The sequence below is a fragment of the Triticum urartu genome, chromosome 2 (assembly GCF_003073215.2).
Source record: "Triticum urartu cultivar G1812 chromosome 2, Tu2.1, whole genome shotgun sequence".
NCBI lineage: Eukaryota > Viridiplantae > Streptophyta > Magnoliopsida > Poales > Poaceae > Triticum > Triticum urartu.
Window position 1 is genome coordinate 143,833,514 of NC_053023.1, and position 27,687 is coordinate 143,861,200.

Genomic DNA, 27,687 nt, shown 5'->3' on the forward strand with positions numbered 1-27,687 from the left:
AATTTAGCAACAATACAATTAGCATAATCAGCATACCATGGAGCAGTACGATAAGCATTTATGACAGTTAATTGTTCATCAGGAAAGCTATCATCAATAGGTAGTGGGTCATCAAGAACATTCTCTAACCTAGACAAGTTGTCTGCAACGGGGTTCTCAGCTCCCTTTCTATCAATAATATGCAAGTCAAATTCTTGAAGCAAGAGAACCCATCTAATAAGTCTAAGTTTAGCATCTTTATTTTCCATAAGATATTTAATAGTAGCATGATCAGTGTGAACAATTACTTTATAATCAACAATATAAGGTCTGAACTTATCACAAGCAAATACAACCGCTAAAAAATCTTTTTCAGTAGTAGCATAATTTCTCTGGGCATTGTCCAGAGTCTTACTAGCATATTGGATAAAATTTAATTTCTTATCAACCCTTTGTCCTAAAACATCCCCTACATCATAATAACTAGCATCACACATAATTTCAAAGGGTAAATTCCAATCAGGTGGCTGAACAATAGGTGCAGAAATCAAAGCTTTCTTAAGTATTTCAAATGCTTCTACACAATCATCATCAAAGACAAAAGGAATATCTTTTTGTAAGATATTAGTCAGAGGCCTGGAGATTTTAGAGAAGTCCTTCATGAACCTCCTATAAAATCCGGCATGACCAAGGAAACTTCTTATACCTTTAATGTACTTCGGACACAACATCTTTTCAATAGCATCAACTTTAGCTTTATCAACTTCAATACCTCTTTTGTGCCCCAAGACAATACCTTCATTAACCATAAAGTGGCACTTCTCCCAATTCAAGACAAGATTAGTTTCTTCACATCTCTGCAAAACTCGATCAAAGTTGTTGTAACACCACGTGTGTAACTTGCCATATTTGTATTCCAACTCTTGCCATTTCCAGCACTAAGTTATGTTATTTCCTCGTTGTCGGGTTTTTGTCTTCATGTGCTTTTGTCTTTGTCAGGCATCTCATATCATGTCATCATGTGCATTTCATTTGCATACATGTTCGTCTCATGCATCCGAGCATTTTCCCCGTTGTCCGTTTTGCATTCCGGCGCTCCTATGTCCTCCGGTGTCCCTTTCTACCTCTTTTCATGTGCGGGTGTTAAACGTTTTCGGATTAGACCGAGACTTGCCAAGCGACCTTGGTTTACTACCGGTAGACCGCCTGTCAAGTTTCATGCCATTTGGACTTCATTTGATACTCCAACGGTTAACCGAGGGACCGAAAAGGCCTCGAGTGTGTTGCAGCCCAAAACCTCTCAAAAGTGGCCCAAAACCCACCTAAATTCCTTCCATCACCTAGGCCGTTCGATCACGACCGCGTGGCCGCAAACCGTGCTCAATTTGGAGCCTCCTAGCTCCCTCTACCTCTATATATAGGCCTCCTCCCCGAAATTCTGGGTCTCCTCTCCCCCTAACCCTAAAATTCCGCTCGCACCGCCGCCGGACAACGTCCGCCCTAGCCGGACACCCCGCCTCCTCCACTCACCGGTCGCCACGTGGCAGCACCGGCGCCCGCCACCGCCGTGGCCCGGGGAGCCCGGATCGGGCCCCCGCGAGCCCGTCGCACCCTGCCGCCTCTCCTCGTCTCCGCCGCCCGACCCGCTCGCCGACTCCGCCGCCTCGCCGCCCAGCGTCCACCGCCGCCAACCGCGCCGGCAACCGCCAGCGCACTTCGCCCGAGGCTCCGGCGAGCTCACCTACCGCGCCGCCCCGCACCTCCTCACTGGCCGCGCCGTGCCCATCCTCCTCCGGCGACCTCGTCCAAGTCCGGCGAGCCTCCCCGCGTCCCCGCGGCCCTCCTCCGACGACCTCGACGCCTCCGGTGAACAATGCTCCGACGAGATCCCGATCTGGATCTAGATCTGGGGTTGACTCTAACCCTAATTCTCGGTAACTTTTGCATATTTTGACATGCCATAACTTCATCACCGTTGCTCCGATTCGTGCGTGTAGCATATCGAAATGTTCGTCTTAACGAGTACTCCATTTCATCTCATTGCATCATGTTCATTCGAGCTCATCTTGATGCCCTAAATGCTGTTGGAAGAGGGCTATGTGATGTTAGTTTCAGATCCTTATCAGCAATTGGAAATTTGTCATTTTTGCCATGATTAATGTGTGCATGCTATGAACTTGAGCCCTACATGAGTTTTGAAGTATGTCATGCCATCTTTACAGGGGTGTATGCCATGTATTTTTGTGATCTCTGTGGTGACTAGCACAAGCATGCAAAGTAGCCCTCTCAATGTTGCTGATTTCAGGGACTTGGAAATATTCTAAGTCATTGCCCTGTCAATATTTTTAAGCCATGTGTTCATGTTGCTACCGAGTAATCCGTGTCTCTTTTGGGCATGGTCAGTAAGGATGTTTTGTATATATTGTGGTGCTCTATCCATCCATGTATTTGTTTGCAGTTATGGAGCACCCTAGCTTGAGTCAATCGAGCTCTACTTTTGCTATAAAATGTTCCTGGCAGGATGTTTACATGTTAAGCATTTTTGCCGAGCTTGTTGTAGTTGATCCATACATGCTATCTGGTTGTTCTTGCCATGTCTAGCTTCTATGCCATGTCTACTTGCTAGGTGTATGCTTAGTTTGTCACGTCTTGCCTTGTGGTGAGTGCATCGAGCTCGTAAACATGCCTACTTGATATCTGTTTTGCCATGTTCCAGTTTTTCACTAAGTCTGAATCTGTTAACATTAATTGCTATGTTAACATGGTTGCCATTGTATTTTCTGATCCCTTTTGGCTTATGGTCAGTAAGGGACTTTTGTTGTATGCTTTGATTAGCTTCATGCCCTGCTTTGCTTTGCCATGATATGTTCCTGTAGCATGTTGTTATCTTGCTCGAAACATTGCTTCCTGATGTTAAATTCCTGACATGTTATTATTTTCACTAAGTCTGTAACCTGTAATCTTTTGCACTTTTTCCATGCTTGTTTGAACCTGTTATTGAGTGAATTAGCCGTAGCTCAGTGTTCATCTTTTGTCAAGCATCATGAGTGGATCCCTGCCATTTATTTTGTTGCTATTATAGAGTGCTGTAGCATGTTGTTCTTGATGCATTTAGATGGCTTCGTGCTGTTAATCGCAGATCGGTGCCATATTTGTTTTGCTTGCCATTTCCAAACCGTGCCTCCGATTCCGGTGATCTTTATATCGATTTCGACCGAAATCAACTCCTCTTTCCAGTGGCACTCTTGGTTTACCAAGTTGAGGCCAGGTTCAATCATTCCTTTCCAAAACATGCATATGCATCGCATATCGCATCCCGCATATCATGACATGTTTTGCATCATGTTGTTTGTGCATTGCACGTGGTTGATTGTGTTCTCCCTTTGCTTGTGTTCTTGCTTTGGGTAGATCCGGGAGATGAGTACGTGATCGAGGAGCCCGTTGAGTACGTTTATGAGGATCAAGCTAACGTCAACTCGGGGAACTTTGCAGGCAAGATGACCATACCCTCGAAATCACTTCTATCTTTGCTTGTTAGATGCTCGCTCTATTTATATGCCTATGCTACGATACCTACCACTTGCTTCTCATGCCTCCCTTATTGCCATGTCAAACCTCTAACCCACCTTGTCCTAGCAAACCGTTGTCTGGCTATGTTACCGCTTTGCTCAGCCCCTCTTATTGCTTTGCTAGTTGCAGGTGAAGATTGGAGTTTGTTCCTTGTTGGAACATGTTCTTTGTTGGGATACCATTATTATATCTTGTCTATTTTAATGCACCTATATACTTGGTAAAGGGTGGAAGGATCGGCCTTATGCCTGGTGTTTTGTTCCACTCTTGCCGCCCTAGTTTCCGTCATACCAGTGTTATGTTCCTTGATTTTGCGTTCCTTACACGGTTGGGTTATAATGGGAACCCCTTGACAGTTCGCCTTGAATAAAACTCTTCCAGCAATGCCCAACATTGGTTTTACCATTCGCCACCTAGCCTCTTTTTCCCTTGGGTTCCGCAGACTCAAGGGTCATCTTTATTTAAACCCGGGGCCAGTGCTCCTCTGAGTGTTGGTCCAACCTGTCAGCTGCCGGTGGCCACTAGGGGAAACTCTGGGCTGGCCTGCCAGAACCTTGGACAATCCGGTGTGCCCTGAGAACGAGATATGTGCAGCTCCTATCGGGATTTGTCGGCACATTCGGGTGGCTTTGCTGGTTTAGTTTTACCATTGTCGAGATGTCTTGTAACCGGGATTCCGAGTCTGATCGGATCGTCTTGGGAGAAGGAATATCCTTCGTTGGCCGTGAGAGCTTGTGATGGGCTAAGTTGGGACTCCCCTGCATGGATTTGAACTTTCGAAAGCCGTGCCCACGGTTATGGGCAGATGGGAATTTGTTAATGTCCGGTTGTAGATAACCTTTAAACTAAACTTAATTAAAATGAATCAATAGAGTGTGTGGCTGTGATGGTCTCTTCTCGGCGGGGTCCGGGAAGTGAACACGGTGTTGGAGTTATGCTTGAACGTAGGTTGTTCTAGGATCACTTCTTGATCATAGTTTCTCGACCGTGCCTTTGCCTTCTCTTCTCGCACTCATTTGCGTATCTTAGACACCATATATGCTAGTCGCTTGCTGCAGCTCCACCTCATACCTTTGACCCTTCCTATAAGCTTAAATAGTCTTGATCGTGAGGGTGTGAGATTGCTGAGTCCCCGTGACTCACAGTTTACTTCCAAAACCAGATGCATGGATCGATGACACCGCTCCAGGTGATTCGATTGAGCTCAAGTGGGAGTTCGATGAGGACTCAGGACGATACTACGTTTCCTTTCCAGAGGATCAGTAGTGGTGCCCAGTTGGGGTGATTGGGGACTTTGTCGCATTTGGGGTTGTTCTTTATTTTGGTTCCGTAGTCGGACCTTGAGTGTAACTGGATGAATGTAATGATTATGCTATTTGTGTGACATGGCGAGTGTAAGCCAACTATGTATCTCTTTTCCCTTATTCATTTACATGGGTTGTTGTGAAGATTACCTCACTTGCGACATTGCTTACAATGCGGTTATGCCTCTAAGTCGTGCTTCAACATGTGGGAGATATAGCCGCATCGTGGGCGTTACAGTTGGTATCAGAGCCTTCCCCGACCTTAGGAGCCCCTGCTTGATCGAATCGTTGGCGTTGTTGAGTCTAGAAAAATGTTTTGAGTCATTTAGGATTATATATATATATCGGAGAGTAGGGTTCTTTTTACCCCTCAGTCCCTTCGTCGCTCTGGTGAGGCATCCTGACGTAGAGTTTTGACTCTTCTCTTCTCAAATTTCACTAAATCTTATTTTAGGATCACGCGGGTATCTTGGAATTGTTCCGATGGTTTTGTGACGAGAACATTGTTCTTTGTGCCTCCTGACATTTAGGGGTTGTGGCAGTGTCCCGGGGAGTTGAGCTCCAAGGTGTTGTCGTCACAATTTTATCGTTGCAATTCTGGAATACCTGAGTTTCGCCGACATCGAAAATCTCTTTTATGCAGTTGTTGGTGAGATAACCTCGACGCCACCCAGTACTGGGGCGGGAGTTCGGGAGTATTGCCATAACTCGTATAACAGATGCTTTTCGAAGGTTGAGGTAAATGATTTCCGAAGGTTTCTTGGTTATGTGTTGAAGGATGGATACAGCTGGATGTAGGATTTGCTAGCTTTGGGTGAGATATTATGCTTCCCCTGTATCCCCAACACCTGATTGCATAACCGGAAAGGTTCAGGAGTTTCATAGGTGGGAATTCTTGTAGCTCTAGTATTTCTTCCACGAATATTTGGTTTGTGATTGGGTAATCCTCACCAAGTATTTGTTCTTGTCCATACCTTGTTCTTTTATTTCTTCTACCTCTCTCTATGTGGCTTCTCAATTTGTGGAAGTGTGACCATTTCAATTGGAATGCATTCGTTCATTTTGTTCGGATGTTAAGACTATATGTTGCAATTTTCGATCCATTTGATTCAGCTTGAATATATGTCTGTCAAGATGCTAACGGATGTCAGCCTCTTCAGGATGGCTCCTCCAACGCGTATGACTCCGAATCCTGATCCGCCACCACCACCTCCACCTCCGGAGGCATGGCAAGCTGTGATGGCCGCTACCAATGCAAACACGCAGCTGATCATGCAAATTCTGCAAGAGCGCAATCATGGCCATGGCAACAATCAGAATCAGTTTGCTACACTCAACCAGTTCCTCGCTAACCAGCCAAAGACCTTCAGCAACTGTGTCGAGGCAACAGACGCTGATGATTGGCTTGTGGATATCTGCAAGCATATCGAGTGCAGCAACGTCAGGCCTGAGGACTTTGTCAAGTTTGCCTCGTTCCAACTCAAAGACCAAGCTGCAGAGTGGTATCAGCAGTACAAAGATTCCAGAGGAGGCCATGTGATTACCTGGGATGAATTCCATCAAGACTTCAAAGCTCACCACATTCCTCAGAGTGTTCTTGAGAGCAAGCGTGATGAATTCCGCAACCTGAAGCAAGGCAGCTTGTCTGTTTACCAGTATAACATCATGTTCCAGAAGCTTGCGTGTTTCGCTAAGCAAGACGTCCTTGATGAGAAGATCATGATATATCAGTTCAGGGGTGGCCTCAGAGAAGATCTCCAGCTAGCTCTCGTGCTTTTTGAGCCTCAGAAGTAGGATGAGTTTTACAACATGGCACTGAAATAAGAGACTGCTCAGCTCAAGTGCGATGCTTCTAAGAAGTGAGTCAGAGATGCAACTCCTTCTTCCTCAACTCAAGTGGCTACTAAGCAGCAAAAGTATTGGCTGCCTCCTCCTCTGTTTCGTCAGCCTTATCAGCAGAAGAGCAAAGGTGGAAATGGATCTTCCCACCCACCCAACCCAGGCTTTCAGAACAAGACTTCGTCTCATGCTCCAAGATCAAGTGCTCTGTATCACCATCCGCTCTCGGAGGTCACGTGCAACAAGTGTCAGCAGAAGGGTCACTATGCCAACAAATGCTTCAATCAAAGGCGTCTTCCTCCTCCTCCAGTGAGATCTGCCAGTACCGCAGTGGTCAAGCATAATCCCAAGCACGCCAAGGTCAACTTGTTGAATGCAGCTCAGGCAGAGGACTTGTCAGATGTGATTATGGGTAACCTTCCTGTTAACGGTATTCCTGCAAAAGTTCTTTTTGACACTGGTGCATCACATTGTTTCATCTCAAGACCATTTTCATCTAAGCATGAGTTGGCTTTCCAAGTTTTGCCTAGACTGATAGCAGTTGTCTCTCCGGGTAAATGCATGAATGCTAACTCCATGGGTTCGGATGTTACCATCACTTTGGGTGACCACAAGTTTCTGTCTTCTCCTACTATTCTTGGTGACTTGGATATTGATCTTATTCTCGGAATGGATTGGCTTTCTAAGCACAAGGCTCAGCTTGATTGTGCTGCCAGGCAAATTCAATTGACACATTCGTCTGAGGATGTAATCGTCTTTGCCGCTCGTGATGATACCATTCGACTGTTTTCTCTCAATGAGAAGGGTGAGCTGGATGCCATCTCTCAGATTCCAATCATTTGTGAATATCAAGACGTCTTTCCAGAAGAGCTTCCAGGAATGCCTCCGCACCGGCCAGTTGAATTCGTCATCAATCTTGAGCCTGGCACGGAACCTGTTTGCAAACGTCCTTACAAGCTTGGACCTAAAGAGTTGAAGGAGTTGAAGAAGCAACTCGATATTCAAGAGCGTATGGGTCTCATCCGACCAAGTTCTTCTCCATGGGGTTGTGGAGTTCTTTTCGTCAAGAAGAAGGATCGACTTTGTGTGGACTACCGTCCATTGAACAAGAAGACCATAAAGAACAAGTACCCACTTCCCAACATCAACGAGCTGTTTGAACAACTCAAAGGTGCTCAAGTATTCTCCAAGCTTGATCTCCGTATGGGCTATCATCAGATTCGCATTTGTGAAGAAGATATCCCCAAGACAACATTCAAAACAAGCTATGGTTCATATGAATACACTGTCATGTCTTTCGGCCTTGTCAACGCTCCGCCAACATTCTCTTGCATGATGAACTTCATCTTCAACGCCTACACAAATGACTTCGTCTTGGTCTACCTCGATGACATTTTGGTCTTTTCCAAGAACAAGGAAGATCATGCCAAGCACTTGCGTTTGGTGCTGGATAAACTCAGAGAACATCAGTTCTATGCGAAGTTTTCAAAGTGCGAGTTTTGGCTCGATGAGGTTCTCTACCTTGGGCATATCATTTCCGCCAAAGGCATAGCTATTAATCCTGAGAAGGTGTATGCAATTGTGAATTGGGAACCACCTCAGAATGTGAAGCAACTCCGCAGCTTCCTTGGGCTCGCAAGCTATTGTCGAAGGTTCGTTGAGAACTTCTCTAAGACCGCGAAGCCTCTTTCCAACCTTCTCCAGAAGCATGTGAAGTACGTCTGGTCTCCTGAATGTGACATCGCTTTCAACACCCTGAAAGAGAAGTTAGTCACTGCTCTAGTTCTGACTCCTCCTGATGAATCCTAACCGTTTGAGGTCTTCTGTGATGCTTCCCTTCAAGGTCTTGGTGCAGTGTTGATGCAAGAGAAGAAAGTTGTGGCCTATACCTCTCGCCAGTTGAAGCCCAATGAAAAGAACTACCCTACTCATGACCTTGAGTTGGCAGCAGTCGTCCATGCTCTTTTAACTTGGAGACATCTCTTGTTGGATCGAAAAGTGTACATCTTCACTGATCACAAGAGTCTCAAGTACATCTTCACTCAGCCAAACCTCAACCTCAGGCAGACTCGTTGGGTCGAAATGATTCAAGAGTATAATCCGAGTATCGAATATACTCCAGGAAAGGCCAATGTAATTGCTGACGCATTGAGCAGGAAGGCTTACTGCAACAGTTTGATTCTCAAGCCCTACCAACCAGAGCTTTGTGAAGCTTCCCGCAAACTCAATCTGCAAGTTGTTCCTCAAGGATTTCTGGCCAACCTCCAAGTCTCTCCTACTTTAGAAGATCAGATTCGCGAGGCTCAACTTCTTGATGCTATGGTGAAGAAGGTGAAGATTGGGATTGCCAAGAGTCAACCCAAGTACAAGTGCTATTGTCTTGATGACAAGGATACTCTATTCTTCGAGGATCGCATTGTTGTGCCTAAAGTTGACCTGTGTAAAGTCATTATGAACGAGGCTCACAATTCACTCCTCTCTATTCACCCTGGAAGTACAAAGATGTACCAGGACCTCAAGCAGTCGTATTGGTGGACTCGAATGAAGCGCGAGATTGCTCAGTTCATGAACGAATGTGATGTCTGCAGAAGAGTGAAAGCAGAACACCAACGACCAGCTGGTCTCCTCCAACCTCTTGCCATTCCAGAATGGAAGTTTGACCATATTGAGATGGACTTCGTGACTGGATTTCCAAAGTCCAAGCGTGGCAATGATGCTATCTTCGTTGTCATCGACAAGCTCACCAAAGTGGCTCATTTTCTTCCTATCAAAGAATCTATCACAGCAGCTCAGTTGGCAGAGCTATATACCTCCAGGATTGTCTCTCTGCATGGCATTCCACAGTTGATATCTTCAGATCGTGGCAGCATCTTCACCTCTAAGTTCTAGGATTCTTTTCAGAAGGCCATGGGCACCAACATTCGCTTCAACACAGTTTTTCATCCTCAAACTAGTGGCCAAGTCGAGAGGGTCAATCAAATTCTTGAAGATATGCTCAGGGCATGTGTCATTTCTTTCGGTATGAAGTGGGAAGATTGTCTTCCATATGCCGAGTTCTCCTACAACAACAACTTCCAAGCGAGTTCGGGCAAGGCCCCATTCGAGATTCTCTATGACAGGAAGTGCCGTACTCCTCTTAAAGGTTAGAGACTAGTGAACGTCAACTTCTTGGCAATGACTTGATCACAGAGGCTGAAGAAATGTGCAAAGTCATTCGTGATAATCTGAAAGCCGCGCAATCGCGCCAGAAGAGTTACTATGATAGCAAGCATCGTGACTTGGCTTTCGAGATCGGAGACCATGTCTACCTCCGCGTCTCTCCAATGAAAGGTACTCGTCGCTTTGGTATCAAAGGGAAGCTTGCCCCTAGATATGTGGGTCCTTTCAAGATCATCAGCAAAAGATGCGATCTCGCCTATCAACTTGAGCTTCCGTCCAACTTTGCAAATGTGCACGACATGTTCCACGTGTCTCAACTCCGCAAGTGTTTCAAGACTCCTGACCACACCGTCAACTTTGAAGACATTGATCTCCAAGAAGACCTGTCTTATCGTGAGCACCCCGTTGCTATTCTTGAAGAAACTGAGCGCAAGACTCGCAACAAGTCTATCAAATTCCTAAAAGTCAAGTGGTCACATCATTCTGACCGTGAAGCCACCTGGGAACGCGAGGACCACCTCCGTTCTGAGACCCGGAGTTTTTCCAGTCCTAGATCTCGGGATGAAATCCTTTCGAAGTGGTGGAGTGTTGTAACACCCCGTGTGTAACTTGCCATATTTGTATTCCAACTCTTGCCATTTCCGGCACTAAGTTATGTTATTTCCTTGTTGTCGGCTTTTTGTCTTCGTGTGCTTTTGTCTTTGTCAGGCATCTCATATCATGTCATCATGTGCATTGCATTTGCATACATGTTCGTATCATGCATCCGAGCATTTTCCCCGTTGTCCGTTTTGCATTCCGGCGCTCCTATGTCCTCCGGTGTCCCTTTCTACCTCTTTTCGTGTGCGGGTGTTAAACGTTTTCGGATTGGACCAAGACTTGCCAAGCGGCCTTGGTTTACTACCGGTAGACCGCCTGTCAAGTTTCGTGCCATTTGGACTTCGTTTGATACTCCAACGGTTAACCGAGGGACCGAAAAGGCCTCGTGTGTGTTGCAGCGCAACACCTCTCCAAAGTGGCCCAAAACCCACCTAAATTCCTTCCATCACCTAGGCCGTTCGATCACGATCGTGTGGCCGCAAACCGTGCTCAATTTGGAGCCTCCTAGCTCCCTCTACCTCTATATATAGGCCTCCTCCCCGAAATTCCGGGTCTCCTCTCCCCCTAACTCTAAAATTCCGCTCGTGCCGCCGCCGGACAACGTCCGCCATAGCTGGACACCCCGCCTCCTCCACTCACCGGCCGCCATGTGGCAGCACCGGCGCCCGACGCCGCCGCGGCCCGGGGAGCCCGGATCGGGCCCCCGCGAGCCCGTCGCGCCCCGCCGCCTCTCCTCGTCCCCGCCGCCCGACCCGCTCGCCGACTCCGCCGCCTCGCCGCCCAGCGTCCACCGCCGCCAACCGCGTAGGCGACCGCCGCCGCACTTCGACCGAGGCTCCGGCGAGCTCACCTACCGCGCCGCCCCGCGCCTCCTCACCGGCCGCGCCGCGCCCGTCCTCCTCCGGCGACCTCGTCCAAGTCTGGCGAGCCTCCCCGCGTCCCCGCGGCCCTCCTCCGGTGACCTCGTCCAAGTCCGGCGACATCGACGCCTCCGGTGAACAGTGCTCCGGCGAGATCCTGATCTGGATCTAGATCTGGGGTTGACTCTAACCCTAATTCTTAGTAACTTTTACATATTTTGACATGTCACAACTTCATCACCGTTGCTCCGATTCATGCGTGTAGCATATCGAAATGTTCGTCTCGATGAGTACTCCATTTCATCTCATTGCATCATGTTCATTCGAGCTCATCTTGATGCCCCAGATGCTGTTGGAAGAGGGCTATGTGATGTTAGTTTCAGATCCTTATCAGCAATTGGACATTTGTCATTTTTCCCATGATTAATGTGTGCATGCTATGAACTTGAGCCCTACATGAGTTTTGAAGTATGCCATGCCATCTTTACAGGGGTGTATGCCATGTATTTTTGTGATCTCTGTGGTGACTAGCACAAGCATGCAAAGTAGCCCTCTCAATGTTGCTGATTTCAGGGACTTAGAAATATTCTAAGTCACTGCCCTATCTATATTTTTATGCCATGTGTTCATGTTGCTACCGAGTGATCCGTGTCTCTTTTAAGCATGGCCAGTAAGGATGTTTAATAGATATTGTGGTGCTCTATCCATCCATGTCTTTGTTTGCAGTTATGGAGCACCCTAGCTTGAGTCAATCGAGCTCTACTTTTGCTATAAAATGTTCCTGGCAGGATGTTTACATGTTAAGCATTTTTGCCGAGCTTGTTGTAGTTGATCCATACATGCTATCTGGTTGTTCTTGCCATGTCTAGCTTCTATGCCATGTCTACTTGCTGGGTGTATGCTTAGTTTGTCACGTCTTGCCTTGTGGTGAGTGCATCGAGCTCGTAAACATGCCTACTTGATATCTGTTTTGCCATGTTCCAGTTTTTCACTAAGTCTGAATCTGTTAACATTAATTGCTATGTTAACATGGTTGCCATTGTATTTTCTGATCCCTTTTGGCTTATGGTCAGTAAGGGACTTTTGTTGTATGCTTTGATTAGCTTCATGCCCTGCTTTGCTTTGCCATGATATGTTCCTGTAGCATGTTGTTATCTTGCTCGAAACATTGCTTCCTGATGTTAAATTCCTGACATGTTATTATTTTCACTAAGTCTGTAACCTGTAATCTTTTGCACTTTTTCCATGCTTGTTTGAACCTGTTATTGAGTGAATTAGCCGTAGCTCAGTGTTCATCTTTTGTCAAGCATCATGAGTGGATCCCTGCCATTTATTTTGTTGCTATTTAGAGTGCTGTAGCATGTTGTTCTTGATGCATTTAGATGGTTCTCGTGCTGTTAATCGCAGATCGGTGCCATATTTGTTTTGCTTGCCATTTCCAAACCGTGCATCCGATTCCGGTGATCTTTTATCGATTTCGACCGAAATCAACTCCTCTTTCCAGTGGCACTCTTGGTTTACAAAGTTGAGGCCAGGTTCAATCATTCCTTTCCAAAACATGCATATGCATCGCATATCGCATCCCGCATATCATGACATGTTTTGCATCATGTTGTTTGTGCATTGCACGTGGTTGATTGTGTTCTCCCTTTGCTTGTGTTCTTGCTTTGGGTAGATCCGGGAGATGAGTACGTGATCGAGGAGCCTGTTGAGTACGTTTATGAGGATCAAGCTAACGTCAACTCGGGGAACTTTGCAGGCAAGATGACCATACCCTCGAAATCACTTCTATCTTTGCTTGTTAGATGCTCGCTCTATTTATATGCCTATGATACGATACCTACCACTTGCTTCTCATGCCTCCCTTATTGCCATGTCAAACCTCTAACCCACCTTGTCCTAGCAAACCGTTGTCTGGCTATGTTACCGCTTTGCTCAGCCCCTCTTATTGCTTTGCTAGTTGCAGGTGAAGATTGGAGTTTGTTCCTTGTTGGAACATGTTCTTTGTTGGGATACCATTATTATATCTTGTCTATTTTAATGCACCTATATACTTGGTAAAGGGTGGAAGGATCGGCCTTATGCCTGGTGTTTTGTTCCACTCTTGCCGCCCTAGTTTCCGTCATACCAGTGTTATGTTCCTTGATTTTGCGTTCCTTACACGGTTGGGTTATAATGGGAACCCCTTGACAGTTCGCCTTGAATAAAACTCTTCCAGCAATGCCCAACATTGGTTTTACCATTCGCCACCTAGCCTCTTTTTCCCTTGGGTTCCGCAGACTCAAGGGTCATCTTTATTTAAACCCGGGGCCAGTGCTCCTCTGAGTGTTGGTCCAACCTGTCAGCTGCCGGTGGCCACTAGGGGAAACTCTGGGCTGGCCTGCCAGAACCTTGGACAATCCGGTGTGCCCTGAGAACGAGATATGTGCAGCTCCTATCGGGATTTGTCGGCACATTCGGGTGGCTTTGCTGGTTTAGTTTTACCATTGTCGAGATGTCTTGTAACCGGGATTCCGAGTCTGATCGGATCGTCTTGGGAGAAGGAATATCCTTCGTTGGCCGTGAGAGCTTGTGATGGGCTAAGTTGGGACTCCCCTGCATGGATTTGAACTTTCGAAAGCCGTGCCCACGGTTATGGGCAGATGGGAATTTGTTAATGTCCGGTTGTAGATAACCTTTAAACTAAACTTAATTAAAATGAATCAATAGAGTGTGTGGCTGTGATGGTCTCTTCTCGGCGGGGTCCGGGAAGTGAACACGGTGTTGGAGTTATGCTTGAACGTAGGTTGTTCTAGGATCACTTCTTGATCATAGTTTCTCGACCGTGCCTTTGCCTTCTCTTCTCGCACTCATTTGCGTATCTTAGACACCATATATGCTAGTCGCTTGCTGCAGCTCCACCTCATACCTTTGACCCTTCCTATAAGCTTAAATAGTCTTGATCGTGAGGGTGTGAGATTGCTGAGTCCCCGTGACTCACAGTTTACTTCCAAAACCAGATGCATGGATCGATGACACCGCTCCAGGTGATTCGATTGAGCTCAAGTGGGAGTTCGATGAGGACTCAGGACGATACTACGTTTCCTTTCCAGAGGATCAGTAGTGGTGCCCAGTTGGGGTGATTGGGGACTTTGTCGCATTTGGGGTTGTTCTTTATTTTGGTTCCGTAGTCGGACCTTGAGTGTAACTGGATGAATGTAATGATTATGCTATTTGTGTGACATGGCGAGTGTAAGCCAACTATGTATCTCTTTTCCCTTATTCATTTACATGGGTTGTTGTGAAGATTACCTCACTTGCGACATTGCTTACAATGCGGTTATGCCTCTAAGTCGTGCTTCAACATGTGGGAGATATAGCCGCATCGTGGGCGTTACAGTTGCTTAAGCAATCATCAAAAAAAGTTCCATATACAGAAAATCCATCCATGAATACCTCAACAATCTTTTCACAAAAGTCATAGAATATAGCAGTCATACATCTTTGAAAGGTAGCAGGTGCATTGCATAAACCAAAAGGCATACGTCTATAAGCAAAGGTACCGAAAGGACAAGTAAAAGTGGTCTTTTCTTGAACCTCTTTTGACACATGTATTTGAGAGAAACCAAAATAACCATCAAGAAAGCAAAAATGTGTATGTTTCGATAGTATTTCTAGCATTTGATCAATAAAAAGGTAAATGGTAGTGATCCTTTTTAGTAGCTTTATTTAATTTGCGGAAATCAATTACCATTATATAACCTGTAACAATTCTTTGTGGTATCAGTTCATCTTTATCATTAGGAACAACAGCAATACCTCCCTTCTTAGGGACACAGTGGACAAGACTTACCCACTGACTATCAGCAACGGAATAAATTATACCTGCCTCCAGAAGCTTTAGTATTTCTTTTATTACCACTTCTTTCATCTTAGGATTTAACCGTCGTTGGTGATCAACAACCGGTTTCACGTCTTTCTCCAATTTTATTTTCTGCTGGCATAGAGTGAGACTGATGCCCTTAAGATCATCAAGAGTATATCCAATAGCAGCACGGTGCTTCTTCAGAGTTTTCAATAATTTATTTTCTTCATGCTCTGAAAGGTTAGCACTAATAATAACATGATATATCTCTTTCTTATCAAGATAAGCATATTTAAGAGTATCAGGTAAAGGTTTAAGCTCAAACACAGGATCACCCTTGGGTGGAGGAGGATCCCCTAGGATTTCAATAGGCAGGTTGTGTTTCAAAATAGGTCCCTGTTTAAAGAATACTTCATTTATTTCCCTTCTTTCATTCATAAACATATCATTTTCATGGTCGAGCAAATATTGTTCTAAAGGATCATTAGAAGGCACGACAATAGAGGCAAGACCAATAATTTCATCTTTACTAGGCAATTCTTTATCATGGGGTTGTCTATGAAATTTAGCAAAATTAAACTCATGAGACATGTCCCTCAAACCAATAGCAACCACATCCCTTTTGCAGTCTATCCTAGCATTAACAGTATTCAAGAAGGGTCTACCAAATATAATGGGACAAAAGTCATCTTGTGGGGAACCAAGAACAAGAAAATCAGCAGGGTATTTAACTTTCCCACACAAGACTTCAACATCTCTAACAATCCCAACTGGTGAAATAGTGTCTCTATTGGCAAGTTTAATTGTAACATCAATCTCTTCTATCTCAGCAGGTGCAATATCATGCAATAATTTCTTTGTATAAAGAATGAGGTATTACACTTGCACTAGCACCCATATCACATAAGCCATGATAGCAATGATCTCCTATTTTAACAAAAATAACAGGCATGCGTACAACAGGTCTATGCTTATTTTTAGTATCAGGTCTAACAATTCTAGCAGCTTCATCACAGAAGTAAATAACATGCCCATCAATATTATCAGCCAAGAGATCTTTAACCATAGAAATATTAGATTCAACTTTAATTTTCTCAGTGGGTGTAGGTGTTCTAGTGTTACTCTTATGAACCACAATTGAAGCTTTAGCATGATCCTTTATTCTAACAGGGAAAGGTGGTTTCTCAATATAAGCAGTAGGAACAATATGATCAACATTATAAGTGATAGTCTTTTCTTCAACTTCAATAGGTTCAACTACTTTTACTTCAATGGGAGGATTATATTTAAACCACTTCTCCTTAGGGAGATCAACATGAGTAGCAAAGGATTCACAAAAAGAAGCTACTATCTCAGAGTCAAGTCCATATTTAGTGCTAAATTCACGGAAAACATCGGTATCCATAAAAGATTTAACACAATCAAACTTAGGTGTTATACCTGACTCCTTACCTTCGTCGAGATCCCAATCTTCAGAGTTGCGTTTAATTATTTCCAATAAATCCCATTTGAATTCAGTAGTCTTCATCATAAAAGATCCAGTACAAGAAGTATCGAGCATGGAGCGATTATTGAGAGAAAGCCGAGCATAATTTTTTTGAATAATAATTTATCTTGAGAGCTCATGATTGGGGCATGAATATAACATTGACTTAAGCCTCCCCCAAGCTTGAGCGATGATTTCTCCTTCGCGAGGCCAAATATTATATATATAATTACTATCACAATGAACAAGATGCATAGGATAAAACTTCTCATGAAATTCCAATTTCAATCGGTTGTAGTTCCATGATCCCATATCATCACATAGCCTAAACCATGTCAATGCCTTTCCCTTCAAAGATAAAGGGAATACCTTCTTCTTGATAACATCCTCGAGCATACCTGCAAGCTTAAATAATCCACAAACTCCATCCAGATAGATTAGGTGCAAATTGAGATGTAATGTTCCATCTCCTGTAAAAGGATTATCTAGCAGTTTCTCTATCATACCCGAAGGAATTCCAAGTAAACATTTTCAGTAGGTTCAGTAGGTTGAGGAGCAACTCTTTGCTCTACTGGTCGGGGTGAAGATACCCCGAACAAGCCCCTCAAAGGATTATGTTCCATAGTAACAAGTGACAGTAAATTTCAGCACACTATATAAATTTTTCCTTACCAAATTCCACTCACCAAAGGCGCTTCACTCCCCGGCAACGGCGCCGGAAAAGAGTCTTGATGACCCACAAGTATAGGGGATCTATCGTAGTCCTTTCGATAAGTAAGAGTGTCGAACCCAATGAGGAGCAGAAGGAAATGATAAGCAGTTTTCAGTAAGGTATTCTCTGCAAGCACTGAAATTAACGGTAACATATAGTTTTGTGATAAGGTAATTTGTAACGGGTAACAAGTAATAAAAGTAAATAAGGTGCAGCAAGATGGCCCAATCCTTTTTGTAGTAAAGGACAAGCCTGGGCAAATTCTTATATAAAGGAAAACGCTCCCGAGGACACGTGGGAATTATCGTCAAGCTATTTTTCATCACATTCATATGATTCGCGTTCGGTACTTTGATAATTTGATATGTGGGTGGACCGGTGCTTGGGTACTGCCCTTCCTTGGACAAGCATCCCACTTATGATTAACCCCTCTTGCAAGCATCCGCAACTATAAAAGAAGTATTAAGGTAAACCTAACCATAGCATGAAACATATGGATCCAAATCAGCCCCTTACGGAGCAACTCATAAACTAGGGTTTAAGCTTCTGTCACTCTAGCAACCCATCATCTACTTATTACTTCCTAATGTCTTCCTCTAGGCCCAAACAATGGTGAAGTGTCATGTAGTCGACGTTCACATGACACCACTAGAGGATAGACAACATACATCTCATCAAAATATCGAACGAATACCAAATTCACATGACTACTTATAGCAAGACTTCTCCTATGTCCTCAGGAACAAACGTAACTACTCAAAATCATATTCATGTTCATAATCAGAGGGGTATTAATATGCATAAAGGATCTGAACATATGATTTTCCACCAAATAAACCAACTAGCATCAACTACAAGGAGTAATCAACACTACTAGCAACCCACAGGTACCATCCTGAGGTTTTGGGACAAAGATTGGATACAAGAGATGAACTAGGGTTTGAGATGAGATGGTGCTGGTGAAGATGTTAATGGAGATTGACCCCCTCCCGATGAGAGGATTGATGATGATGACGGTGGTGATGATTTCCCCCTCCCGGAGGGATGTTTCCCCGGCAGAACAGCTCCGCCGGAGTCCTAGATTGGTTCTGCCAAGGTTCCGCCTCGTGGCGGCGGAGTTTCGTCCCATAAGCTTGCTTATGATTTTTTTTCCAGGGTAAAAGACTTCATATATTAGAAGATGGGCACTTGAGGCCTGCCAGGGGGCCCACGAGGCAGGGGGCGCGCCCAGGGGGTAGGGCGCGCCCCACCCTCGTGGATGGTAGGTGGGCCCCCTCTGGTACTTCCTTCTCCCAATATTTTATATATATTCTAAAGCATGCTCCCGTGAAGTTTCAGGACTTTTGGAGTTGTGCAGAATAGGTCTCCAATATTTGCTCCTTTTCCAGCCTAGAATTTCAGCTGCCGGCATTCTCCCTCTTCATGTAAGCCTTGTAAAATAAGATAGAATAGACATAAGTATTGTGACATAACGTGTAATAACAACCCATAATGCAATAAATATCAATATAAAAGCATGATGCAAAATGGACGTATCAATGACCTTAGGGCATCTCTAACTGTGGCTCGTAAATTCCCTCTCGCATATGTCCACAAATAGGAGGACCAGTCCGTGGACACGGATGCGGGAGGCCGCCATACGATATCAAATCATGCATATAAGATGTCAGAGAAGATTCTAATAATATTCATAGATAATCTGATCATAAATCCACAATTCATCGGATCTCGACAAACACACTGCAAAAGAAGATTACATCGGATAGATCTCCAAGAACATTGAGGAGAACATGGTATTGAGAATCAAAGAGAGAGAAGAAACCATCTAGCTACTAGCTATGGACCCGTAGGTCTGAGGTAAACTACTCATGCTTCATCGGAAGGGCAATAGGGTTGATGTAGATGCCCTCCGTGATCGAATCCCCCTCCGGCAAATCGCCGAAAAAGGCCCCAAGATGGGATCTCACGGGAACAGAAGGTTGAGGCGGCGGAAAAGTATTTTCGTGGCTCTCTCTGAGGGTTCTGAAATATATGTGAATTTATAGGTCGAAGAAGTAGGTCAGGGGACTCCCGAGGGGGCCACAAGGCAGGGGGGCGCCCCCCTAGGGCGCGCCCTCCACCCTTGCCGCTGCCTCGTGGGTCTTCTGACTTGGACTCAAAGTCCTACAGGTGTCTTCTAGTCCAAGAAAAATCATCGCAAAGTTTTATTCCGTTTGATATTCCTTTTCTGCGAAACTCAAAAACAAGGAAAGAATATAAACTGGTTTGAAGTCTCCATCAATGTGGACGTACGATAGCACCACCTATCAAAACCACGCCAAAAATCACAGTGTCTTCATTGCGTTTGATCCTTCATCTCTACCCTTACTTTCCGCACAATTGCATGTTTTACTATTTCCGCTGCCCTATCTTTAGATATGCATGTGAAGTCTTGGTGATATCTTAACTAGTGCTAAAATCGTCCTAAGTTTCAAGAGAACTAAAAACTGCACCTTTGGTTGGTTAAGAGTCTATTCACCCCCCTCTAGACCTATGTTCTCTGATCCTACAAGGCGACACCTCTATCGTTGATGCTTAGCTTTGATTAGAATTGGTGAACTTCTGGTGTTGCATATAGTGTTTCAACATGCTTCAAATGTTTATGGTGTTTGTTGTGCACAAACGACTGATTTGTTGCAATAGGTTATGTGCGCATGTTGGGAAGGTCCGAAGCATTTCTTCATTGTTGTTTCTGCATGGTCTTTCATGTCGTGATAGTTATGATCCATTTTAAAACGTAAATGGTGCAGTAAATGGAAATGTGTTGCATGGATGCATATATTTTGTTCTTGTCATGTATTCAAATTGTTCTCACAAAAGTGGATGGAAATGAAACGTTGTTGCAAACATACGACACATGTTGCATGCGTTTTTTTATCATTTGTCTTGGGATTATGACTTTAGTCAGATTCGACAGTTATGGCGGCGACCTATTTTTTCCAAGCTACAACAAACCGACGCCTCGGCCAACCCCAATTAAATGGCAAGATGAGGCGTTCATAAATCTTTATAATTTGGCAAAGATTCAAATTTGTCCTCCACCAATGCACGCATATCTTCCTAGAAAGCACCACATACGTGTCACACAAAGACCTAAGTACGTTAACAAACACTTATCCGCCCTAACTTATCTTCGATGCTTTGACTTTTGTAATCCATTTGAAAACATACATGCTACAATGAATGGAAATCTGTTGCATGCATGCCTACATTTTATTATTGTGTGTTAGCGTTGAAAATGTTGTGAAGTTCTCCTCACAATTTTTTTGAAAAATGTGAAGGAAAATGCAACAATGTAGCAAAGATGCAACACATATTGCATGCGGGGTTTTAACCGGATGTCTCGTGATTGTGACTTGAGTAAAATCCGATGGTTAAGCAAGCGCCTTTTTGTTTAAGCTTCAGCCGGCTGACGCCTAGCACGGCCTGAATTAAATGGAAAGATGGAGGCGTGCATGAATCTATAATCTCAAATGCAAAGATTTAGATTTGTCCTCCATCAATGCACGTATATTATCCCGAAAGCAGCGGTGGCGGACCTAGATGTTGACCAGAGAGGATGCCAATCTTCTCGCTCACAACAAAAATGCCAAGTATAATCATAAAAAATGCTAATTTATCATTCTGCCATTGTAATACACATAGTATTAGACTAAAAAATACAAGATACTTGTTTGGCATTTTTGCAGGGGTATGCGTACTTACGTTTCACACAAAGAGCAAGTACGTTGACAAAGATTTATCTGTGGTAACAAACGCACCGCGTGTCCCCACGAAGGGCCCAGATCGCGCCATCGCCGAACCCAACGACATCCCGACCGTCAGATCACCCATCCACACGATCATGGCTTGATCACCAAGTCAGACACAGGCGCATACGCACGGCGTCGCGGCCGCATACGTGCGCCCCGGCCCGCCGCCTGCCATCGCGTAACCACTGGAGGAGAGCACAGTGCCACACCCCGCAGTCCGCACTACCCTCACTTCCCCAGCGCCACTATATATGGCAACCCCAACCCACGCCTCCCCTATCAATCGCCCCCGCACACCCACCACTCTCCTACTTGTCCACCTCCCTCTTGCTCCGGTCAACCCTGCGTCGGGGCCGATCTCCGCCAGCCATGTCGCCCGACGACGTGTCCCGGAAGTCGCCCGTGCCGCCGCCGTCCCCGCCGCCGATGGACTCGTGGGCTCGGGGAGGGCGTCGCTCCAGGCGCCGTGGCGGCGGCGGCAGCGGCAGCGCCAGCTCTGGCGGCGCCGCCGAGTCCGAGGAGGAGTACCTGGCGCTCTCCCTCCTCATGCTGTCGCGCGGCGTCCGCGGCGAGGTCGAGGACGGCGGCTTCGGCGGCGTCAAGGGCGTGGGAGCGGCGCCGACCAAGGCGCAGGGGTACGAGTGCTCCGTGTGCGGCAAGGTCTACGCGTCCTACCAAGCGCTGGGCGGCCACAAGACAAGCCACCGGAAGCCGCCGACGCCGCCAGCGGCGTCGGCGTCGGCGGGCGGCGACGAGGCGTCCGGCGGCGCCCCCGTGGAGGCCAAGGTGCACCAGTGCTCGCTCTGCCACCGCACGTTCCCGTCCGGGCAGGCGCTGGGCGGGCACAAGCGCCTGCACTACGAGGGCGGCGCCGCGGGCGACGGGACCGGCAAGGACAAGGAGGCCGCCAAGGCGAAGGCGAAGGCGGCGGCGCTGCTGAGGGACTTCGACCTGAACCTGCCGGCGTCGGGGGTGGCCGGGGACGAGGCCGAGAGCCCGCCCCCGGAGGCCAAGAGGGCGAGGCTGATGCTACTAGCAGTCTGATCGATCACTGATCAGTGGCGGCGGCGGCGCGGGATTTAGGATTTTGATTGATGGTTTTAGGAGGAAATACCTCTCTAGGTTTCGATTGTCATTTGGTTGGTTCAATTCGTTCTGGCCCCGGATTGGAATTGCGGTGTTGATATGGTAAGCGCTCAGCGCTGGCGTGGCTAGCTGGTAATGGCATACCAAATTTGCTTACCTGTCCATGTTTTTTACTCCGGCCGTTGGATAAAGAATCCGGCGGCTGGCTGGGAATGGGATAGGACTTGCTTTGTAAGCCTGTGATCAAAACCATATAGAAATTTTTCTTCCTTCCTTTTTCAACTTCGTATCGAAATATCTTGATGTGACAGTGAAACGCTTGAAAGAAAATTACTGCTTACAGCTAGATCACGGAAAAAGAACTCATCTTTGCTGGCTGCTTTCCACTATTTCATCCGCGGCCGTGGGATGTCCTCACTAACACTGCAAGCAAGCAATTCAAACTAATCCAAAAGCTACACGCGGCTGGCTGTTAAAATAGGGCGTGCATACATGGACAGGGACATATGGACGCTGCTTTGACCTCTCAAACATAGGGAGGTTACAGACGACGGCCGTAATCAACCGTCCAGCCCCACCTTAATTGTTTCGACATGTAACCATCATCAAAACTCAATTACGCTTCAGTTTCATCAACAAGGAATTTTGTTTTAGATAGAGCAGAACAGAACAGAAGTCTCGTCGGAAAAATAATAAGAAAAAAAACAGAGCAAAAGTCAACCAGGGTTCAATTGGGAAAACATGTTGGCCTTGTGAAAGCCATAGTTAGTTTCCATTAAGTTCATGACTAATTCCCATATGGGAGGGTGGTCGAGGGTATAGTGCCGTAGTGGCCATGATGCATGCACTTGTATGTAGCAACCTGGAACATTCTCTCTTCCAGCTCCCACCCGTCTTAGCTTGTTGTTGAATGTCGCCTCAGTGCAATGCATAATATGCATGCTAATTACGACCTATGACCAGGACTTGGCACTCCAGCTTTACTTAATTAACAGCGCAAGCTGTGTGTGTGCGGTTTCAGACATGTGTGTGCGTGTGCATACCTCCTTGCTGACAGCTTTGGATATGGATCAAGCAAAAGGTTGATCAACTAACTAAGCAACGATTACAATTGTTAAGTAGCAGTACTAAGAATAGCGAAGCAGAGAGGTCACGTCGAGCGTCCCGGGTGTCGTGTCTGCCCAGCCTCAGAAATGAGACGGAGTACGTGCGTGCGTGACCGGGATCGGCCGGGGTGTCGTTGTCGAGGCGGAGCCATGCCATGGGATGCATGCCTCGGCTCTAGAAGACAGGCCAACGCGGCGGCATCCACCGGACGCGTGGACTCGGCCTCCGGCTGCCGACGGCACGGCAGGTGTTGCATGCGCCCCTCCGTGCTACCAGGGAGAGAGGCGCTCGTAGGGAACGTTGTGCTGTGCCCGGCTGCTCCTAGGCACTTTTGCCTGCTTGCTTGGTTCATAACTTTATACTCCCTCCGTCCTAAAACAAACGTCTTAACTCTAATATAATTTTATACTAAAGTTAATACAAAGTTGAGACACTTATTTTGAAACAGAGAAAATATATCATTTTTAGATTCAGCTCTTTTTTCCGTTTGCCATAACGGTACAACCTCGTGTTGTTTTACCTATATGTGATACGGAGTGTCTGCATTTGGGGTGCTCCTCATGGTTAACTGAAAAAGTACTGTATTACTTTCTCCCGTTCTAAATATTTTTTTAGAGAATCCATACTTTAAAATATATCTATATACATTTGTATGTAGTTTATATTAAAAATTCTAAAAAGACTTATATTTAGAAGCGAAGGAAGTATGTCTTTTAAGCAACCGCATCTCACTTCTCAGCGTTTATATACTGGACGTTAAAATAAAGAGCTAATTACACTACACCTATGGTACATCAACTTGCGCGGTGGGTATAAATCCATACACAAAGTTAAAATATGACACAAAATGACCCTGCAACTCGAGTTTGATGTACACCTGGATACAATTCAGTCACACTCCATCAACTCTCCGTTACTCCGCTTGCATGTGGCAGGCCCCATGCGCTTCCTGTGACCCACCTGTCAGTGAAGGATATATATATATATATATATATATATATATATGACTTATTTTCTATATTCTTAGGAGTATGTACTTCCATCTTTAATATACCTCGTATATGTATTGATTATACCCTTAATCATTCTTAATATACTTCATTAAATATTCTAAGATACCTCAATATAAGTTTTGTTGAAAAAAAATATCATTTGCGACCTACTTTTTGCAATATACCTTTTTCACGTACAAACAAATCAGTATATACGTAAACCTTTGAAAATATGAGGCACACATGATTTTTTTTTCATGAAATCCATTTTAGGGTATCTAGTAATTATTAATGAAGTATATTAAAAATAATAATAAGCTATAAAAGATTCATCTATGTGGTATATGAGGAGCGAGAGTACGTACTCCCAGGAGTACACAACCATTTTTCTATATATATATATAAACATAAAATAGCTCTCTTTACGTATAGGACCCACCTCTCAGTAAAGGAGAGGAAGGAAACATTAAATAGTGTGGTACAGGATTCGAACACGAGGCCTCGTGACACTTGGATCAAAGGCTCACGCGGATAAGGGCATCTTCGACCCTCAAACCGTCTACAGCGTCTGAACCACGAAATTCATTCAATGAGGACCTATATCGGCCTGAAGGCAATCTAGACACACTTTTCTCTCGCAAACCGAAAACAAACATGGGGGGCATTGCGGGGCGTCCAGACCGTTGACATGCCCGCGTCTGATCGCCCTGGCCCCCCCACCCCTCCCCCGCTTTCCATCCCATGTGACGCGCCGCATTCATGCCAGCCCAGAGCATGCAGCGGCGTGCATTGATGCCCGCGATTTGACTGGACGTGGGGCCGGTGCAGACGGACGCGACCTCTCACTGCCGGCATTGAGAGTGGCGCGTCAGCCGAGGCTCCAGCCACACTTCCGTTCACGAGCCGCCCATCATTAAACACAACGCTGGTTGGCTCCAGCAGCGGCCCCCACTATTTAAATGATGCCAGACGCTGGGCAAAAATCGCACCACAATCCGCTCTCATCTCCTCCTTGCACACCATCTTCTCCACAAGCTCCATGGCATCCGGTGAGCAGGAAGCCAAGTTCTCCGGCATACAAGCTGGCTAGGTGGCCCGTTGAGCCCGCCGGATACGAGCCATGCAACTCTCTGCTCCGCCTCCATTGACGGTATAGGCGGTGGGGGCCAGCTTGTGGAGGTAGAAGCTCCAAGCCGGCGCGTCGTTGAACAACTTGCTGCTCCAACCTAGTTCATCGAGGAGTGGCTTGTTGCTTCAGGCCAGCATGTTGTGGACCACAGCGGCAAGGCCATCGTGGCTGCTGTGGACAACACCGTGTCGCACCGCCCCTCCTATATATTTTTAGATCTATAAACTAAAAATATCAAAAAGTATCTTGCTATAATTTATTACTTATATTTTGTTTTACGTTTTAGCAATCTTTTATACCTATCTCTATCAGATCTCACCTTTGCAATTGACCGTGAAGGGATTGACAACCCCTTTATCGCGTTGGGTGCAAGTGTTTGATTGTTTGTGCAGGTGCATAGATTGGGGACTTGCTTGTACCTCGTACTTGATTGATGATACGTCTCCAACGTATCTATAATTTTTGATTGTTCCATGCTATTATATTATCTTTTTTTGGATGTTTTATATGTATTAATATGCTATTTTATATTATTTTTGGGGCTAACCTATTAACCGATAGCCCAATGTCAGTTCCTGTTTTTTTCCTTGTTTTAGAGTTTCGCAGAAAAAGAATACCAAACGGAGTCTAAACGGAATGAAACTTTCGCAATGATTTTTCTTGGACCAGGAGACATCCAGAGGACTTGGAGTACACGTCAGGGAAGCCACGAGGCACCCACAAGGATGGAGGGCGCGCCCAGGGGGTAGGGCGCACCCCCTACCCTTGTGGGTCCCTCGTGACTCCACCGGCCTATTTCTTCCGCCTATATATTCTCAAATACTCCAAAACCTTCCAGGAGAGCCACAAAACCAGTTTTCCACCACCGCAACCTTCTGTACCCGTGAGATCCCATCTAGGGGCCTTTTCCGGGCGTCCTGCCGGTGGGGGATTCGATCACAGAGGGCTTGTACATCAACACCATTGCCTCTCCGATGAAGTGTGAGTAGTTTACCATAGACCTACGAGTCCATAGCTAGTAGCTAGATGGCTTCTTCTCTCTCTTTGATTCTCAATAACATGTTCTCCTCGATGTTCTTGGAGATCTATTCGATGTAATACTCTTTTGCGGTGTGTTTGCCGAGATCCGACGAATTGTGGATTTATGATCAGCTTATCTATGAATATTATTTGAATCTCCTCTGAATTCTTATATGCATGATTTGATATCTTTGCAAATCTCTTCTAACTATCGGTTTGGTTTGGCCAACTAGATTGGTTTGTCTTGCAATGGGATAAGTGCTTAGCTTTGTGTTCAATCTTGCGGTGCTTGATCCTAGTGATAGAAGGGGAACCGACACGTATTGTATTGCTGCCATCGAGGATAACAAGATGGGGTTTTCATCATATTGCTTGAGTTTATCCCGCTACATCATGTCATCTTACTTAGTGCGTTACTCTGTTCTTATGAACTTAATACTCTAGATGCAGGCCGAAGTCGGTCGATGTGTGGAGTAATAGTAGTAGATGGGGAATCGTTTTGGTCTACTTGACACAGACATGATGCCTATATTCATGATAATTGCCTTATATATCGTCATAACTTTGCGCTTTGCTATCAATTGCTCGGCAGTAATTTGTTCATCCATCGTAATATTTTCTATCTTGAGAGAAGCCTCTAGTGAAAAAACCTATGGCCCCTGGGTCTATTTTCCATCATATAAGTTTCCGATCTACAATTTTAGTTTCCCATTTACTTTCTTTGCAATATTTTACTTTCCGATCTATAAACCAAAAATACCAAAAATATTACTTTACCGTTTATCCATCTATATCAGATCTCACTTTGCAAATAACCGTGAAGGGATTGACAACCCCTTTGTCGCGTTGGTGCAAGTTGGTGTTTGCTTGTGCAGGTATTCGGTGGCTTGTGCGTTGTCTCCTACTAGATTGATACCTTGGTTCTCAATAGCTGAGGGAAATACTTACTCTACTTTGCTGCATCACCCTTTCCTCTTCAAGGGAAAAACCAACGCAAGCTCAAGAGGTAGCAGGAAGAATTTCTGGCGCCGTTGCCGGGGAGATCTACGCCCAGCCGAGACATACCACCATCATAAACTCTCATCCCTCGCATTACATTATTTTCCATTCGCCTCTTGTTTTCCTCTCCCCCACTTCTAAAACTATTTTCAAAAAGATTTTCCTTTTCTTCGCCCCTCTTCCGTTCGACCTCTTCGCTTGCTTGTTTAC

At 45.5% G+C, this 27,687-nt stretch overlaps 1 pseudogene; it reads left to right on the top strand.

Annotated features, from left to right (window-relative positions):
• Nucleotides 1-21,431: 21,431 nt before the first annotated feature.
• LOC125541295 lies at nucleotides 21,432-22,512 on the top strand (annotated as a pseudogene).
• The last annotated feature ends 5,175 nt before the right edge of the window (nucleotides 22,513-27,687 follow it).